The following is a 7,957-nucleotide window of genomic DNA, read 5'->3' on the forward strand; positions in this document are numbered from 1 at the left end:
GCTAGACTTCTTTCCTCATCTCACAAGCAAGGTTATTCCCACTAGGCACGATCAAGATTCCCTATTTAGAAGTCTTTTTTTTTTTTTTTTTTTTTTTTTGGAATTTGAAAATGTTTATTGAACAGAAATATAAACACAAGCCCCAAAGAAAACAACATGACAAACTTTAAGTAAAATGTAATTTTCTCCTAATTAATATAACTGCTTTCTGTTCATAGTTTACAGAATGATGGATCTTTCCCTTCTATCCCTTTGTACCTATGGGTATCTAGCAGAAAAGTCCTTAGCTATGGCTATGGGCACACAGAAACTTCCTATAGATGATTATGTTTATTTACTTTCCCCAGAATAAATTGGGGCACTGGCACTGGCTGGATTGATCACAGAACAGATACTCAGGAAGGTCTGATCCTCTTGAGTTCCTCGTTTATGAGCAAAAAATGGACGCCATGGCTCGCTAACAGAAATTTTGTTGAATGTGTAGATATGGCACCCATCACCAACATTGTAAAAGGAAATGGACCTCATACCTACATCCAGGAAAATCCCCACTCTGTGCAACTGGGGACTCACCCAGAGAGGAGTCAGGCACACTGCTGGCGGCAAAGACCTTTCCTTTTCCGCAACCCACAATCAAGAAGCCGTGTTCTGAAGAAAGCACAATCTTCCCCTGTCGGTTCACAGATTCCTTACAAATGCCCACATTCCATACTTTGCTGGTGCCCACGTCCACCTCCCAGTAATGGCGGCTGGAACTAAAGTGAGGGGCGCCCAGGACGCACGGTGCAGTGTCGAACCTCTCAGCTTGCTCCTTCTTATTCTGCTGAAATTCCCACTTCGGAAGCTCCTCAGGTCTTCAGAAATGATGAGATAGTTGTTGGCTGTGTCCACATCCAAAGTCATATCCACTTGAAACTTCCTTATCTTTGGGTTCGTTGTTAGAATAGATTTCAGCTTGGGCTCTAGTTCCTTGATGATGGAAACCAGCGCCCTCAGCTTGTACTTGGGCTTGATGTCATTCTTCTGAGAGACCACAGAGCAGAAGCGGCACAGTAAACCTTCCCCATCGGGCTCCTTCTGCAGTGCATTGAGGCATTGGAGGCAGCAGACATATCCGCATTTCAACTGCATGGGTTCTTCAAGATCTTTTAGACAGACAGGACATCTAATGATTTGTTTGAAGTGTTCAGCCATGGCAAATAGTCTCTCCTTCTGGAGTTTCTCCCCTGGCCTCCAGCTGCTTCTGCGGACAACTCAGATCTCTAGAAGTCTTATATACTTGGGGTGGTGCCCAAAAGATCCCTGTTCATAGTGCCCTCCAGGGTTTAGACAGGTGTCACCATTCGATGGCTATTTTAAAGGGCCAATTCCCCACCATAGTGTATGGTCCCCCACATCAAGACAATTCAAAGACAGGTCTGTAGTTTTCATGTAGATGGTTGACAAGTAGAGCATTTCCTCCATTGCTCCCCAAATAGACTTTCCCCATCCTTGGGGCCTCCCAAGTACAATCTGTGGTTCCTGGGTATAGCTCTTAGAGCCGACATTAAAACAGTTACAGGGATTCCTTAAAATCACTGACTTTTGCCAACTATGAATTGTTAAATACAATAAAATGACCATGCCACTCTATACCCTAATTAAAAAAAAAATTCAAAAGACAAACACTCATCTAATAAAAACCAAAAATAAAAACATCCTTCAAAACTCTAAAACAGGCTCTAGTACAAACTCCAGCCCTGAGCCTCCCCACAAGACAAAATTTATCTTTATATGTCACCAAAAAAACAGAAATAGCTCTTCAAGTTCTCACTCAAACTCATGGGACAACCCCACAACTAGTAACATACCTAAATAATAAAAAATAATAATATAGTAGCCAAAGACTGGCCTCACTGTTTACAGGTAGTTACAACAATAGCCATCTTAATGTCTAAGACTATTAAAATAATACAAGGAAAAAATCTTACCATCTAGACTACTCATAATGTAAGAAACATATTAAAACTAAAAAAAGTTTGTGACTCTCAACCGCCTACTCAAATACTAGACACTACTCCTTAAGGGACCAGTATTTCAAATACACACGTGTACAACCCTCAGCCCTGACACTTTTCTCCTAGAGGATGAGGAACCAATTAAACATAACTACCAACAAATTATAACTCAGACTTATGCCGCCCAAAAAAAATCTCCTAAAAGTCCCCTTAGCTAACCCTAACCTTAACCTGTACTCCAGTAAAAATTCTTTTGTAAAAAATAAAGTACAAAAAACAGACTATGCCATAGTTAATGATACAACAGCACTTAAAAGTAAGTTCCCCCAGGGACCAGTATTCATTTAACAGAACTAGTAACACTTACCCAAGCCTTAAAACGAAAAATAAATAAATAAATAAATAAATGTATACACAAATAACAAGCATACTTATCTAGTCCTACATATACATACTACAATATAAAAAAAGTTCCTAACCTCTAAAAAAACACCCATTAAAAAAATCATAAAATTATTACACACAGTACAAAAACCTAAAAAAAAACAGTCTTACACTGCCAAGGCCAAAAAAAAAAAAAAAAAAAACCACCAGACACTAAGGCCAAACTTACTGCCAGACAAAACTTTCCTCCAAAAATGCCCATAAAAGGACCCCTGGTATAAAACAACTCCCTTCAAAAAGTTAAGCCCCAGTATTCCCCAATTAAAACAAAATGGGGACTTTCACTAGGACATAATTTTCTCCCCTCGGGGTGACTAACAACAACAACAAAAAAGGTACTTATACCCAAAGCCGGCCAATAAAAAATACTTAAAACCCTTCACCAACTTCTCGTATGGATATTAGAAGTATCCATAAGATGGCCACATCCCTATTTACAGGGCCACACCTCCTCAAAACCATCTGACAATTAGTCAAAGCCTGTAAAGTGTGCCAAAAACAAACCTCTTAGTCCACCATAAGGCCTCCCCAAAAAGACAAAAAAAGAAGACATTATCCCAGAGAAGACTAACAGTTAAATTTTACCCATATGCCAAAGTCAAAAAAATTTCAGTACTTATTGGTCTATGTTAATACCTTTACAAATTAAATAAAAGCCTTCCCTTACAAAACAAAAATAGACTCCCAAAATGGTTAAAGTCTTAGTTCATAAAATAATTCCTAAATTTAAACTTCCCAAAAACATACAAAACAACAATAAACCAACTTTTGACACTACAATAACTCAACAAATTTCGAAGACACTAAAAATACAATATCACCTTCACTGTGCCTAGAGGCCACAATCCTCAAAAAAAGTCAAAAAAAAAACAAAAACAAAAACAAAAACTAATGAAATACTTAAAAGACATTTTTAGAAAACTAACACAAAAAAAACTCATCGCCCATGGCCCACTCTCTTGCTCATAGCCTTATTAAATAAAAATTCGAAACTCCACTCATCAAATGGGACTCAGTCCACATACACATAAAATACTATACGGACAGCCTTTGCTCACAAATAACCTCCTACTCAACCAAAAAGTGGCCAATTTATTCAAAAATATAACTTCTCTAACAAAATATCAACAAAATCTAAAAACTTTACCTAAAAAGTATAACAAAAAAAATAAAATTATTTCGAACAAAAGATCTAGTATCGGTCAAGTCTCTCTCCCCTCTACCTCTCCATCTATAAATCCCTTATGAGAGGGACCGTACTCAATAATCCTCTCTACCCCCACCACAGTTAAAGTAGTAGGAGTAAAATCCTAAATTCACAACACCCAAGTCAAACCTTAAACATCTCCTAAAAAACTTACAAAATTATCAAGTCAAAAGTCACAAGGTCAGCCAGACCAGCTTCAATACACCTGTTAGCCACTAGAAGACCTACATCTCCTATTAAAAAAAAAAAAAAAACTCCAGCCAAAAAAACTCCTACTGTTAATCCTAAAAAAAAAAAAACAAACCTTTTTCCTACCTAAAAAAAAAGTAAAAACCTACATAATCTTTAACATCTCTCCTTACTCTTTTTAATAAAATCCTTCTACTGTTTTGTTACATTATTAAATCGTATACTAACTATATTTTTTACAGTACAATTATATACTGTAACTCCAGCAGAGACAAAAATCTTAATCATATCAACCTGTCTTCTATCGTCCTTCCAACAACAATTTACTCCTTTTTCCCTCCTCTTTCCTATGACCGTTCCACCTAAAACACGTCATAACTCCTCTTAAGCCTCCTGCCACCCTCTTCGTACTTATGTTCCTTTCTCCAACTATAACACACCCCCCATGTCAGTGTGCCTCTCCTAAAAGAGTCAACTGACATTCTCTCAAAAACGTCTTGGGAATTAGGTAGCCCCTTCCAGACACCCACATCTTTTGCCACGTATACTTATATATATAGAAAAAATGTTATAAAACTACTTCTCTCTGTTCTCACAATAGCCGTACATATCACCCAAAAAAAAAAAAAAAATACAAAAATCCAAACTAACTCCCTAAAAAATGGGGGCCCAACATTTGTTAGACATATTATACCCATATAGGTATGTCTAACAAAGGAGACATTCAAAATAAGACTAAAAAATGACATATCCAACAAAAAATTTAAAATTTAGTCCAACTCTCCAATACTCCCAGTCCATACAAAAAATTAGACCTTTCCAGACTACAAAAAACTCTTAACTCTCATTCTCATCTCTAAAGCCTATTTAACACCACCATTACAAAAATACAAAAAGCCTCTCCTAATAATCCACCCAACTGTTGGGTGTGTCTTTCCTTATGTTTTCAACTATATGTCCAGTCCCTGTCCCCAAACAGTAAAACTTATCTACCCCAGTCCTAAACATCACCAAATTAATCAGTCCCATAGTCATCAGTTTACCAACCACACAGACCTCAAATCTCACATACATAAGCTTCAACATGACTCTCAATAAAAACATATCCCAATGTCAGTCCTAAATATCAATAACCTCAGGTTTCACCTGTCTAGCTTCAGACATTTTTTTCATCTATAATAACACAGCCTATCAATTCCTAAGCGGCACTCCAAAGACACTATAATTTCTCTCCTTTCTAACACCTCCCCTGTCCATATATACTAAACAAATGTTACAAAGTCTCCTTATACCCCAATCTTACCACACACAATCCCTTATTGTCCCTTTTATTATAAAAGGCAAAATACTAGGCAAACTTAAGACTAAAATTAGAGACATAATCTCCTCCACTCAATTCTATTATAAATTATCACAAAAATTAAATAATAGCATAAAACAAGTTGCCATCTCCCTAGTGATCCTACAAAGCCAACTTAATTCTCTAACTACGGTAGTCCTTCAAAACCAGAGAGCCCCAAACTTATTAACAACTAAAAGAGAAAAAAGCTGCCTCTTCTTAAAAAAAAAAAGTTACTATTTCGTTGACCAGTCAAAAATCATTACTAAAAACTAAACTAAAATAAAATAAAAAAATTAAAAAAAAACACTCAAAATCCTAAAACATATTTAATAAATAAATACCTTGACTCCTCCCCCTACTAGGCCCTACAACAGCCATCCTACTATTACTCACTTTCGGGCCTTACATTTTTAACCTCCTTGTCAAATTTGTTTCCTCCAAAATCAAGGCCATCAAACTACAAATGGTCTTACAAATAAAACCTCAAGTAAACTCAACTCACGACTTCTACCAAGGACTCCTATGTCAACCCACTGGTCCCTCACTAACCGAAAAACTACAGGGACCTTTGTTCTCCCCTAATCAACAAAAGGTAACGAAAACAATGATGTCCAATTCCCAACAGCAGTTGGGATGTCCAGTCTAAAAGGGAAACTGAGAGGAGGTTCCAGCTGGGCTTCCTGGGTCAAATAGGGGCTCAGAAAGCTGTGAAACTCACTCATTTCCTGCAACAGGACTTACTTTGGTCCTGGATGAATAACATTGAAGATATATGCTTAAAATATTCCTACATCAGAATTTGTGCATGTGTTTTCTTCCCCAAGAAAGCTATAAACAGCAAAATTTTTGTTGTAAGCTTCCCTGTGTCCTCTCTCCCTCTCTCTCTTTCCCCTCAGGTAAAACTAAAAAGAATTTTAAAAGCCCATTTTTCAGTGATCAGCAGACCCTATTTATACTCTCAATTCCAATTCCTTGTAAACACAATTTGTAAAATCCTGTGAGATCCTGTCTTCTTTGCTGTGCCCCTACAGGTTATAAAGTAAATAAAACTTAAGTTACAATTCTGAGTTTCCTCAAGATCTAAGACATATTAATTGTCTTTGTTTCTTGCTCTGGTAACATCTTCCCGCGGCACGTATTTACGCCTTAAAAAGTTTAAAAGGTAATCAAAAATCTAACACTGGCTACCCACCCGGGATGCCTTCCATGCTGTGGAAGCTTTATACTATCACCCTGCTCAATAGCTTTATACTATCACCCTGCTCAGCTTTTTTACTGTAGGTCCGATCCGTGTCTCTCTCTCCCCGCAGGCTGCCTCCACAACAAAACTTTGGTGTGGCTAAGGCAAAAACCTTTGGTGTTACAAAACCACAAAAGGCCTCAAATAGTCAAAGTTATCCCAGAAAAATAACTGGAGAAATTACATTACCTGACTTCAAATTATAATACTGAGCTATATTAACCAAGATACCACGGTACTGGCATTAAAACAGGAATATAAACCAACAGAACCGAATACAGAACAAAGAAACAAATCTACACATGCACAATGAACTCATTTTTGGCAAAAAGCCAATAATACACATTGGGAAAAAGCGTCTTCAATAAATAGTGCTGGGAAAACTGGTTAGCCATATTGAAAAGAATAAAACTAGACTGCTATATCTTCCCACATACAAGCATCAAATCAAAATAGATACTTAAACATGAGACCTCAAACTATGAAACTAATCACAGAAAACACTGAAGAAATTTTTCAGGACAATGGACTGTGCAAGAATTTCTTCAGTAATACCTCACAAATACAGACAACAAACACAAAAATGGACAAATGGAATCACATCAAGTTAACACACTTATACACAACAAGGGAAACAATTACAAAAGCATGAAGAGACAACACACAGAGTAAGATAAAATATTTGCAAGCTATCCATCTAACAAAAGATTAGTAATCAAAATATACAAGGGAGTTATACAACTCTATAGGAAAAATATCTAATAATCCAGTTAAAAATGGTCAAAAATTCTTAATAGACATTTCTCAAAAGAAGACATACAAATGGCAAACATGCATATAACAAGGTGTGGAATATTGTTGATCATCAGAGAAATGAATATCAAAACTACAGTGAGATATCATCTCACCCCAGTTAAAACGGCTTTTATACAAAAAATAGGAAATAAATACCGTTGAGGATGCGGAGAAAAGGTAACACGATTACACGGTTAGTGGTAAAGTAAATTACTACCACAATTTTTGGAGACTCCTCAAAAAATTAAAAAGAAAGCTACCATGTGATCCAGCAGTTCCACTGCTAGGTATATTCCCATAAGAACGGAAATCTGTATATTAAAAAGATACCTGCTTTCTCAAATGTTGCAGTACTATTCACAATAGCCAAGATTTGCAAGCAACCAAAGTGTCCCTAAACAGACAAATGGATAAAGAAAAAATCTGGTATATAAACACAATGGACTGCTATTCAGCCATAAAAACGAATGAGACCCTTTCATTTGCAACAACTTGAATGGAATTCAAATTGATTCTCTTAAGTGAAATAAGCCACGCATTGAAAGACAAACTTTGTATGTTTTCACTTATTTTCAAAGCTAAAAATTGAAACAATCAAATCGTGGAGATAGGAGGTAGAAAAATGATTACCAGCAGCTGGGAAGGGTAGTAGGTGATGAGAGTGGGTTTGGCTCATATGTACAAAACAAAATATTAAAGAATGAAAAAGACATAGCATTTGATAGTGTAACAGTGTGATAACA

At 36.6% G+C, this 7,957-nt stretch overlaps 1 pseudogene; it reads right to left on the minus strand.

The window, feature by feature from the left end:
• Positions 1-330: 330 nt before the first annotated feature.
• Positions 331-1,194, minus strand: LOC105513279 (annotated as a pseudogene).
• Positions 1,195-7,957: the final 6,763 nt, after the last annotated feature.

This window comes from Colobus angolensis, unplaced genomic scaffold (genome assembly GCF_000951035.1).
Source record: "Colobus angolensis palliatus isolate OR3802 unplaced genomic scaffold, Cang.pa_1.0 Scaffold227, whole genome shotgun sequence".
Classification (NCBI taxonomy): domain Eukaryota; kingdom Metazoa; phylum Chordata; class Mammalia; order Primates; family Cercopithecidae; genus Colobus; species Colobus angolensis.